A 12,493-nucleotide genomic window follows, 5' to 3' on the forward strand; every position below is an offset into this window, starting at 1 on the left:
GGCTTTAGATGCCCACCTGCCAGAAACCTTGCCCTATTGAACTGTGTGTCATCATGATGGCCTTGCCTGGTTTTGAGTTGTGAAGGCCGCTTCCTGCAAGGCCCTTTCCACCTGGCCTGGGGGGCAGGGCCCAGACACCAGCTCTACTAAAGAGGCTCCTGGTGAGACCAGAGGGACATCGCTCGGCCTGACAAGAAACCCAAACTATTGGATTCTTTTTAAAAAATAAGAATAATATTTATTAAAGTTTCAAAAATATTACAAAAAGAAAAACAGAAATACAAAATACAAAAAACGTAAAAACAAATTTAAAAAATTCCATCTTTCCATGTCTTGTCTTTCATTTACTTGTTTCCTTGACCTCCTCACACCTCCCCTTTTTGTATTCTAGTTCAATTAATTATTTCAGCAAATCCTTTCCATTCTTGTTTTTATCTTACTAATTTATCTTAATATATTGTAAATTTACATTCTGGCCTATTAACAATCCATTCTTCCTTAACCCTATATAGCATTACTGCAAAAACCACGTTACATCATTCCAACATCCTTTTAGCATTCGTTAATTTTACAGTGTTTCTATAGATAGTCTTTAAATTTCTTCCAATCTTCTTCTACCGACTCTTCTCCCTGGTCTCGGATTCTGCAAGTCATTTCCGCCAGTTCCATATAGTCTATCAACTTCATCTTCCATTCTTGTGTCTTCCAATACTTTGCGATGAGTATTCTTGCTGCTGTTGTTGCATACATAAAGAAACTTCTATCCTTCTTTGACACCAATTGGCCGACCATGCCCAGGAGAAAGGCCTCTGGTTTCTTCAAAAAGGTATATTTAAATACCTTCTTCATTTCATTATATATCATCTCCCAGAAAGCCTTAATCCTTGGGCACATCCACCAAAGGTGAAAGAATGTAGCTTCATTTTCTTTACATTTCCAACATTTATTGTCGGGCAAATGGTAAATTTTTGCAAGCTTGACTGGTGTCATGTACCACCTGTATATCATTTTCATAATATTCTCTCCTAAGGCATTACATGCCCTAAATTTCATACCTGTGGTCCATAACTGTTCCCAGTCAGCCAACATAATGTTATGTCCAACATCTTGTGCCCATTTTATCATAGCAGATTTCACCGTTTCATCCTGAGTATTCCATTTCAACAGCAAGTCATACATTCTTGATAGTGTCTTAGTTTTAGGATCTAACAGTTCTGTTTCCAATTTTGATTTTCAACCTGGAAGCCAATTTTCTTGTCTAAATTATAGGCCTCCCTTATTTGATAATAATGAAGCCAAGATGTCTAGGGAAGTGTGCTGTCTCCCCGGGGCTAAGATCCAAGATGTAACTGAACGACTGCAAGGAATCATAAAACCCACTGACAAATACCCCTTCCTCTTGGTTCATGTGGGAACCAATGACACTGCAAGCAATAGCCTCCAGAAGATCAAAAGAGACTATGAGGCTCTGGGCAGGAAATTGAAGCAATTAAATGCACAAATTGCCATCTCATCTGTCCTCCCAGTTGAACGACGTGGCCCAGGGAGAGAGAGAAAAATAGTGGAAGTGAACAGCTGGCTTCGCAAATGGTGTAAACAGGAACGGTTTGGATTCTTAGATCACGGACTGCAGTTTCTTGAAGATGGACTTCTGGCAAGAGATGGGCTGCACCTCACAACGGTTGGGAGGAATGTTTTTGCCAAAAATCTCAGAAACCTCATCAGGAGGGCTTTAAACTGACTAATGTGGGGGAGGGAGACAGTGCTCCTGAAGGTAGGAGTCTATCAATTGATGAAGATGATCATCCAAGTGTCATAGACCGAATGGAGCAAACAGCACGCAGACCTAGTGATGGGAGGAAAAAATCCTTAAATAAGAGACACGGGGGAATGATTAATGGACTTCAATGTCTGTACACTAATGTGCAAAGCATGGGTAATAAACAAGATGAGCTTGAGCTCTTGATACAGCAAACTAAATATGACATAATAGGCATCACTGAAACCTGGTGGTATAAGTCCCACGACTGGAATGTAATAATGGAGGGATACAATCTATTTCAGAGAAACAGACCAGACAAGAAAGGAGGAGGGGTGGCGTTATATGTCAGGGATGTGTATACCTGTGAAGAGATCCAAGATTTAGAACCTCAAAGCCAAAGTGAGAGCATTTGGGTCAAAATTAAGGGAGAAAAGAATAACAGGGACCTCATTGTGGGAGTTTACAATAGATCCCCAAGCCAAACGGAGGACATAGATGATGCCTTCCTGGAACAGATGGCCAAGCATGCAAAAGGAAGGGAAATAGTAGTAATGGGGGACTTCAATTACCCAGATATTTGCTGGATGTCAAACTCAGCCAAGAGCATAAGGTCAAACAGATTCCTCACTGGCCTTGCAGACATCTTCATTGTCCAGAAAGTGGGAGAAGCAACAAGAGGAACAGCCATTTTAGATCTGGTCCTAACCAATGTTGATGACCTGGTTAGTGGAGTAGAAGTGGAAGGATCATTAGGCGCGAGTGATCATGCTCTTCTGAAGTTTACTATACAGCGGAAAGGAACAGCCAAGCATACTAGGACTCAATTTCTTGACTTTAAGAAAGCCGACTTCATAAAACTTAGGGAAGTGCTGGGTGAGATCCCATGGACAGTAATACTAAAAGGAAAGGGTGTTCATGATGGCTGGGAGTTTGTTAAGAGGGAGATAGTAAAAGCACAACTTCAGGCAATACCAATGAGACGGAAACATGGAAGGTGCCTAAAGAAGCCAGGGTGGCTATCTAAAGAACTTTTAACTGAGTTAAGATTAAAAAAGGATGTGTACAAAAAATGGAAAAGGGGGGAAACCACCAAAGAGGAATTCAAACAAATAGCCAGCACGTGTAGACACAAAGTCAGAAAAGCTAAAGCACAGAATGAACTCAGGCTTGCTAGAGAGGTTAAAAGCAACAAAAAAGGCTTTTATGGGTATGTTCGTAGCAAAAGGAAGAACAAAGAAACAGTGGGGTCACTCAGAGGAGAAGATGGTGAAATGCAAACAGGGGATACAGAAAGGGCTGAACTCCTCAATGCCTTCTTTGCCTCAGTCTTCTCCGATAAAGAAAACAATGCCCGACCTGAAGAATTTGGAGCAAATGATTCAGCAGAGGTAACACAGCCCAGAATAACTAAGAAGATACTACAAGAATACTTGGCTATTTTAGATGTATTCAAGTCTCCAGGGCCAGATGAACTGCATCCAAGAGTATTAAAAGAACTGGCAGATGTGATCTCAGAACCACTGGCAGTCATCTTTGAGAATTCCTGGAGAACAGGCGAAGTCCCGGAAGACTGGAGGAGGGCAAATGTTGTCCCTATTTTCAAAAAGGGGAAAAGAGAGGACCCAAATAATTACCGCCCAGTCAGTCTGACATCAATACCAGGGAAGATTCTGGAGCAGATCATTAAGCAAACAGTCTGTGAGCACCTAGAAAGGAATACTGTGATCACCAATAGTCAGCATGGATTTCTGAAAAATAAGTCATGTCAGACTAACCTGATCTCGTTTTTTGACAGAATTACAAGCCTGGTAGATGAAGGGAACGCAGTGGATGTAGTCTACCTTGATTTCAGCAAGGCATTTGACAAGGTGCCCCATGATATTCTTGTAAAGAAGCTGGTAAAATGCGGACTTGACTATGCTACCACTCAGTGGATTTGTAACTGGCTGACTGACCGAACCCAAAGGGTGCTCATCAATGGTTCCTCTTCATCCTGGAGAAGAGTGACTAGTGGGGTGCCACAGGGTTCTGTCTTGGGCCCGGTCTTATTCAACAGCTTTATCAACGACTTGGATGATGGACTCAAGGGCATCCTGATCAAATTTGCAGATGACACCAAACTGGGAGGGGTGGCTAACACCCCAGAGGACAGGATCACACTTCAAAACGACCTTGACAGATTAGAGAACTGGGCCAAAACAAACAAGATGAATTTTAACAGGGAGAAATGTAAAGTATTGCACTTGGGCAAAAAAAAATGAGAGGCACAAATACAAGATGGGTGACACCTGGCTTGAGAGCAGTACATGTGAAAAGGATCTAGGAGTCTTGGTTGACCACAAACTTGACATGAGCCAACAGTGTGACGCGGCAGCTAAAAAAGCCAATGCAATTCTGGGCTGCATCAATAGGAGTATAGCATCTAGATCAAGGGAAGTAATAGTGCCACTGTATTCTGCTCTGGTCAGACCTCACCTGGAGTACTGTGTCCAGTTCTGGGCACCACAGTTCAAGAAGGACACTGACAGGCTGGAACGTGTCCAGAGGAGGGCAACCAAAATGGTCAAAGGCCTGGAAACGATGCCTTATGAGGAACGGCTAAGGGAGCTGGGCATGTTTAGCCTGGAGAAGAGGAGATTAAGGGGTGATATGATAGCCATGTTCAAATATATAAAAGGATGTCACATAGAGGAGGGAGAAAGGTTGTTTTCTGCTGCTCCAGAGAAGCGGACACGGAGCAATGGTTCCAAACTACAAGAAAAAAGATTCCATCTAAACATTAGGAGGAACTTCCTGACAGTGAGGGCTGTTCGACAGTGGAATTTGCTGCCAAGGAGTGTGGTGGAGTCTCCTTCTTTGGAGGTCTTTAAGCATAGGCTTGACAACCATATGTCAGGAGTGCTCTGATGGTATTTCCTGCTTGGCAGGGGGTTGGACTCGATGGCCCTTGTGGTCTCTTCCAACTCTATGATTCTATGATTCTATGATTCTAAAGGAGATTTCCGCCTACTGGATGTTAAAGAGTCTTTTCTGCACGACCCAGCGCCCTCCAATGTACCAAGTATTGCAGGGCTTCAGCCTGTCGATGGGTTTACCTGGCTGTTCATGGGTTTACCTGGATATTCTTTTGTGATAACTACTTACGGTATTTATGTATGTGTTTATATCTTAGACCTTCTAATTCTCCTAACACCAGGAATTGACCAGATGGTGCAGGATGCCCCCCCCCCCAAGTATCTGTTGGAAGCAGATTTAGGAGTGGGGGGTGGAAGCACCTACTGGTGGGGAGCACACTTCTTCTTCCTCCTCCTCCTCCTCCTCTTCCCACTTCTCCCTGGGGCCTCAAGATGAGAAGTCAGGCTGGAAGTCTCCTCAGAGAAGACAAAGGAGCAAGCATGGCTCCCTTTCCTCTTCTCCAGACCAGTTAGTTGGACTAGAAACCTTTCCCATCCCAGTTCTGCAGTGGGTTTCAAGCAGTGTGCTGTGGCAGCTGGGGTGCCTTGAATGATGGTCGGGGTGCCGCGGGAGACACTGGCCTCTGTCCCTCTTTCCTTCCCTCCCTCCTCGGATGCCATCTCTGCCTCCCCGAGGCTTGTCCAGCTGTTCTCCCCCAGAGAATGGTACCTCTGGGGCTCGCCAGGGGGTGTGGGCTGCCAGGAGCTGAGGCGGCCTCAGAGGAAGCAAGCCAACTGGCGAGGGGCCCTTGCTGTTGGGAATGGACAGGCAAGTCCCAGGCCCCTTTAATATATCAATAACAAATCAACACAATGACGCTATAATGATACAATCTGAATCATTAGGGGTGCATTGCAGCAGTCAATGCAAATCTCCATGAGTCGCCTTTCAGCCAGAAGCTCTGCAGCACAGATGGTTCTGATGATTCCCCTGTAAGGAAGGCTTACAATGTAGGAGGCTTTGGGGCTTTGCGAGAGGGGGGAAAGTGGGGACATCATAGAAGTATGCATGATGTGGGAAAGGTGCAGAGCGATGTTTTCTCCCTCATAATATCAGAACCTGGATCTCTTTAAGAAAGCGGAATGATGGCAGATTCAGGCCAGACACAGTGCCTAGTGACACTGAAATTTCCTCCTTCCAGAGGCACTGACGGGGATGGCTTTAAGAAAGGATTCGTCAAATTCATGGAGGGTTAGACCATGTTGCACCTCCAGCCGCAGCGGGAGTCTACCTCTGCCTACCCGTTGCGAGTGTCCCCAGTGGGGAGAGTGGGGCTGCATTTGGAGTCTGCTTGGGGTTTCCCTTGGACATCTGCTGGGCTGCTGAGAGCTGGACTAGATGGGCCTTGTTCTGATCCTGCAGGGCTGTGACAATAAGAGCCTGGAGTATGGCTGCTTCGCGAGCAATTCAGGGAACAGTAGTGCAGAGTTGCATCTCCCTGGGAAGGGGCACGTGCTCAGCAAAGCTGTCTCTTGCTTCTGGTCCTAAGAGTTGGGGTGGGGACATGGAGGAAAGGGGTGCAGCCTTCTGTAGAGGCCGGAGTCTCTCCCCTGCCTCTCTCTGCCACCTCTGAGGTGCCCGGAAAGGCAGATAGCAGAGGAAGCGAACCAATAGCCACGTTCATCTGTACTGCCTCAGTATGCCCTATTCTGACAAATGCTGCCTTTTATATTCACGCCCAAGAGCCTTTCCGCTCCAGAGATCTGGGGCTGAACCCGGGATCTGCACGCCAAGGCTGGAGTAAGAAAGAGCCCTTGCCAGCTGGCCACGTTGGGCGCCTGCCTGGAGAGTGGAAGCCAGGGGTTGGAGGGACATCGTGCTGCTCCTGGCAACCCCCACCCAACCCGACGTCCTCCTCCGCCTGAATCCCGCTTCCCCCGGGACGCACTTCCCATCCTGGAGCGGCTGGGGTGGGAGCGTTCCCCACCCTCCTTTCCAGACTCTTCTTCTTCATGCCTCAGGTGTTTTCCTGAGTGTATCTTCAGAACAACCCTCTGTGAGGGAGGCTAACCTGGCCCAAGGACTGGCCCAAGGTAGCTCAGCCAAGTTGCCAAGGCCAGCATTTAAGACCACGCACCCTTTCCCCTCAGATGATAAAGCCGGGATGAGTCATGCTAGCAGCCTGTGGCCTTGATGGGCTTTGAGGCAGCCCAGTCCCCTTCTCTGCAAGCAGGCTGCCTCTGGGGAGGACCAGCACTTTTCTGACAGGACAGAAGCGCACGACTTCCCCCTCCCACTCGCCGCCCGGTCTTTCTCCGGCTCAGTTTAGCAGCTCATCCCAGGTGGGAATTCGGGTGACGCTGCTTGCAGAAGGAGAAGTGGCTGGCGCTAGTGGACACTTCCCATTGTTCTTCTCAGGTAGGACTTCCGGGATCCAGACGAACGTTTTACCAAAAATGTTAGAGAAATCCCCCTCCAACAGGTTATGGGCCCAGTCCCCAGTCCTGAGTGGGCAGAGACAGAGCGTGAAAAGAACCCAGAGACTGGAAGCAACTCAGCGTTTCTCAAGCAGTTGGCTGTGTGAAGGCATCGGCAAGGAGTGTCTGTTTGGGACCAGGAGCCGAACATTTCTTCAAGCCACGTGTGAGTAAGAACTGAGTGGAAAGCTGAAAGCTGGGTGGCGCCATGGCTGGACTTGGAGCTGGAGCTCAAGGGGGAGCTTCCTATTTTCCAGTAGAGAAACTGGGAGAGTCCAATTATATGTCATGGAGTTTACAGATGCAGGCGTTTTTAAAGAAAGAACAATGTTGGACTGCTATTGTTAACCTTCCTGTAAAAGAGGAGGATGAAGAAGTAGATGAAGCAGACCAAAGGCTGGAGGACAAAGCCTATGCCAATTTAATTTTGAGTTTAGAGAAGTCTCAGTTATCTCATGTGCGAGACCTTGAAACAGCAAGTGAGATTTGGCAAGCACTGAGAGCAATACATATTAGAGACACTGCTGGCAGCAAAATTACTCTAATGAGAGCTCTGTACCGAGCCAGACTAAGTGAGGGTGAATGTGTTTCAACACATCTTCAAAGAATGCGTGATTTATTTTCACAGTTAAATGAACTTGGGGAACATTTTTCTGAACAGAGAAAAGTTTATATTGTGCTGTCTTCACTTCCTGAGTCATGGGACAATTTAGTGATGACTCTGGAAGCAATCCCAGAAAGCCAATTAACAATGCATTTCTTAACTGGCCGTTTGCTTGATGAGGAGGAAAGACGCCATGAGAGGAAGGCCACAACCCCTCACCGTAACTCCAGAAATGGGAGGCAGTCCAGTAAAAGATATGCAACTGATGAGGAGCGGCATCCTAAAGAGGTTGTAGACCACAGAGAGGAAGCAGCGTTCACAGTTAGAAGATGCTATCGTTGTGGGTCAACCAAGCATTTAGTACGACAGTGCACTGTGTCTGTGGGAGAAAATACAAGACAAGGGCGGCCTGCGTTTGCTGGGAAGCGAGGAGACAGGAAGAATCGAATCCAGTATGTTTCTGCAGCAGTTCGAGGCACCAGTCACGACCTTGGACAAGACTGGATTTTAGACTCAGCAGCGACAAACATTTTTGTCAAGTCTGCACAAACCCTTGTAGAAAAGCAGCCTTGTAAATCTGTAAATGTAGTACTAGCTGATGGAACAGCGCATGAGTCAGCTGGAAAGGGTAGTGTGAATATCAACTGTTTAAGTACCAAGTTTACCAATGTTTTATGTGTACCAAGTTTAGAAAATAATTTGCTTTCAGTTACAAGTCTTGTTAAGCAGGGATTTAAAGTAACCTTTTCTGGTTCAGGCTGTAGAATAGAGAAAGCTGTAAAAGTGGTTACAGCGTCGCTACAAAATGGTTTGTTTGTTTTGAAAGACCAGCTAGTAAGTGAGTCTGGGGCATGTGTTAAAGCCTGTAATAGAGCCTTGCATGATGAGTGCCAGCATTTGTGGCATCGTCGTTTGGGGCATGCCAATTTCCGCAGTATTGCAAAAATGCCAGAATTAAGCAAGGGAATTAAAATGAAAAAATGTTCAGTTTTTCTAGACTGCAATACCTGCAAGGAGTCTAAAAGTAAGCGAGGGTCTTATCCTGAAAGTACTAGAATTAGCAAGAGGCCATTTGCTTTAGTACATTCAGACCTTTGTGGGCCATTTGCAGAGTCTGAAGGAGGAGCAAAGTTTTTTTTGGTTCTTGTGGATGATTATAGCCGGTATACTTGGGTATATTTGTTAAAACACAAAAGTGAAACTGGTCAACTGATTAAGAATTGGGTCAACTATATAGAAAGGCAGTTTCCTTACAAAGTTACCCAGTTGCAAAGTGACCGTGGAGGCGAGTTCATGTCTGAAGCCCTCCAAGTTTGGTTGAAAAAGCGTGGTATTTGTCACCGTAAATCGTGTCCTTTTTCGCCTGAAGAAAATTCAGTTGCAGAACGCAAGATAAGATCTTTACAAACAATGCTAGATTCAATGCTATGTGATTCTGGCCTATCCAGGAAGTATTGGGGAGAAGGAATTCTGTGTGCTAACTACATACAGAACAGATTGTTTCATTCTACCATAAACAACACCCCTCATTTTTTGCTTTATGGAAAAAACCCCTTTTTGGACCATGTTAAAACTTTTGGTTGCTGGGCTTTGGTTCACATCCCAAAAGGACAGAGAAGGAAAGGAGAGCCCAAGGCAAAGAAACTTAGGTTTGTTGGCTATCAAACTTGGTCAAAGGGGTATCGTTTTGCACTAGGGCGTGGCAGAGTTGTAATATCAAGACATGCAGAGTTTTGTGAGCAAGATGGTTGGGTTCGTTTACATGGAAATTCAGAAGTTGTGTTATCTTCTGATGATACAGATAAATTTGTGAAATATGAGGAAGAAAAGCCACAAATTAAAGAAAGTTCTGAAAGTGACAGTGATGAGGATTCAGGGGATGAGGATCCCAGTACACAATCTCCTAAAGCTGAACCAATTTCTCCTGAGCAGGATGAATCAGAAGGGGAAGATAGTTCAGAGGGGGAGAGTGTTCAAGTTAGAAGGTCACAAAGAAGCAATAAGGGGGTACCTCCAGAAAGGTTTACTATAAAAGAAGTTAAAACTGTTGATGTGAAAAAGGAACCTCGTGATTATGAGGAAGTTTTAAAGTTACCACTCCAGGAAATAGTAAGGTGGAAAAATGCAATGAAAGCAGAAATGAAATCTTTAGCAGAACACAATGTCTTTACCATTGAGCCATTGCCAGAAGGAAAAAAGGCAGTGGGCTGTAGATGGGTGTATAAAATAAAACACTTGGCAGATGGTGATGTTAAGTACAAAGCCAGACTGGTAGCACGAGGCTTTACTCAAAGAAAAGGTGAAAGCTTTGATGAAACTTTTCCTCCTACTGCAAGGAGTGAAAGTGTACGCTTATTGCTAGCTCTTGCAGCACAACGTGGGTTTAAGGTAAACCATTTTGATATTGAAACAGCTTATCTTAACGCAAATCTGCAAGAAGAATTTTTTATGAATCAAGCGCCAGGTTTTGAGGCAGGAGAACAGAATTCTGTATATAGGCTGAACAAAGCAATTTATGGGCTCAAACAGTCAGCTAGAAATTGGAACGAATGTCTTGATAATGCTTTAAAAAATCTTGGTTTTAAAAGAAGCTTAGCTGATAACTGCTTGTACACTAAAGGAAAGGGTGATAAACAAGAATTGTGTTTGTGTTATGTTGATGATTTGCTTTACTATACAAAAGGTGACAAGCAAGTGGAAAAAATTGCAGAACAACTAAGAAAGGAATTTAAAGTAAGAGATTTGGGTCCAGTAAAAAATTATCTTGGTTTAGAAATTCAAAGAACAAACGATGGAAGTTTTTTGTTGAGTCAAAAAGACAAAATAATGGAGTTACTTGAAAGAAACAATATGCAAAACTGCAAGGGAATAAAAACCCCAATGGAAATAGGTTTTTTCAAAAATGAAGGAGAATGCACAGAACCTGTAAATCCTGAAATGTACCATTCAATAATTGGAAGTTTATTATACATTTCATTGTGGAGCAGACCAGATTTGAGTTATGCAGTTGGAATACTAAGCAGACTAGTAAGCTATCCTACAGAAAACACCTGGAAAGGTTTAAAACGTATTTTCCGGTATCTAAAGCAAACACTTGATTATTGTTTAAGATTACCATCTTCAGGGTCCACAAAATTGCAGTGTTACATTGACAGCGATTGGGCCAACCTGCCTGATAAAAAATCAATTTCTGGAATGGTATTTCAATTTGGGGATTCTTTGATAGGTTGGAAATCCAAAAAACAAAGTATCGTGGCCACATCAACAACAGAGGCCGCATACTGTGCATTGTCGGAGTTATGTAATGAAGTAAAATTTTATGTTCAGATCCTCAAGGATATAAACGTACAGTGTGATTATCCTATTCAAGTTATGGAAGATAATCAAGCCGTAATAACTTTGTCTGGATCTGACCAGTTTAGAAACAAATCAAAGCATTTAGAAATTAAATATAAAAATGTAGCTGAAAATGTAAAACAGAACCAGATAATGCTGAAGTATTGTGAAAGTACACAAAATGTGGCGGATGTATTTACAAAAGCGTTAACTTTTGAAAAACATTCACGACTGGTAGCAAAGTTGGGAGTTGCTGTGTGTGATATGTAAATATGTTCTGTTCTGTTTAAAATACTATTGTTTCTGTTTGAACGAGAGGGGGTGTTAGAGGACATTCGGCACAGAAACATGTGTGTATACCTTTAAGAAGTTTCTGGGATTAATTGGCTGCAGGTGACCGTTGCTATAAAGGAAAAAAGCTGAGTTTTGTTGCTTGCCTGCAGGAATAACATCCACCAGAGTTTGTGTTTATTTGCTTAGTAATAAAGTCTTCGTTTTTGTTTGGGTTTTTACATCTATGTCTCCTGGAGTCACTCTGTCCTCTGCCACCGGCTGGAAATCCCCCTCCAACAAAAAAGTATGGCTTGTACTTGTAATTGTAAAATTTAAACAAGGGGTTTCTCTTTTACACTTAATAAAAGAGGGTTGGGGTGTTGTTTATGGGTTCTTTTTCCGGGGGGGGGGGGTTGCTGTTGCTGATGTTATTTTTTTTTCTCTTTAGCTTGGATTATATGATTTATGTGGAATCTTATTATTTATGTGGATTTTTTTTCAATTTCGTTGTGTACTTTTTGATATTTTGTTCATTGTTTACGACTAGTTTTGTTATGTTTGCACTTATGTATTTTTTTTTTTTTTTGTAAGCTGCCTTGCACATGGTTTGAAATTTGGAAAGGCAACATACAAGTAAATGATTGATTGATTGATTGATTGAGAGGTTCTAGTTGGAAATCAAGACTTGGGGTATGGAAGAGTGCAAGACGGTAAAGAAAAAGAAGGTACGTTTTATCATATGTGGTGGGAATGTAAGAAAGTGAAGGGTTTCTGGGAGATGATCTATAACGAAATGAAAAAGATGTTAAAATATACATTTGTAAAGAAACCAGAGACCTTTCTTTTAGGAATTACAGGGAATGAAATTAGAAGAAAAGACTGTAAACTTTTTCAATATGCAGCCACAGCAGCAAGAATTCTACTGGCCCAGAAATGGAAACAAGAGGAGATACCGACAATAGAAGAATGGAGACTGAAGCTGACTGACTATGCAGAATTGGACAGATTAACCGGAAAAATTAGATATCTTCAAGACCAAAAGTTCATCGAGGACTGGGGGAAATTTGTTGAATATCTGAAAAGAACATGTGATGTGCAAAGAACAGTGGTGGGATTTCAAGAAGCACTGTGAAAGCAGAGATATAT

The 12,493-nt window shown here is 43.5% G+C and overlaps 1 protein-coding gene across 1 annotated transcript in view; it reads right to left on the reverse strand.

The window, feature by feature from the left end:
* Window positions 1-12,493, reverse strand: part of LOC309361272 (inositol polyphosphate 5-phosphatase OCRL-like) — a gene marked incomplete at both ends in the record, with an annotated part of 518,559 nt that overhangs the window by 218,313 nt on the left and 287,753 nt on the right.

The sequence above is a fragment of the Podarcis melisellensis genome (assembly GCF_964234715.1).
Source record: "Podarcis melisellensis genome assembly, chromosome: W".
Classification (NCBI taxonomy): domain Eukaryota; kingdom Metazoa; phylum Chordata; class Lepidosauria; order Squamata; family Lacertidae; genus Podarcis; species Podarcis melisellensis.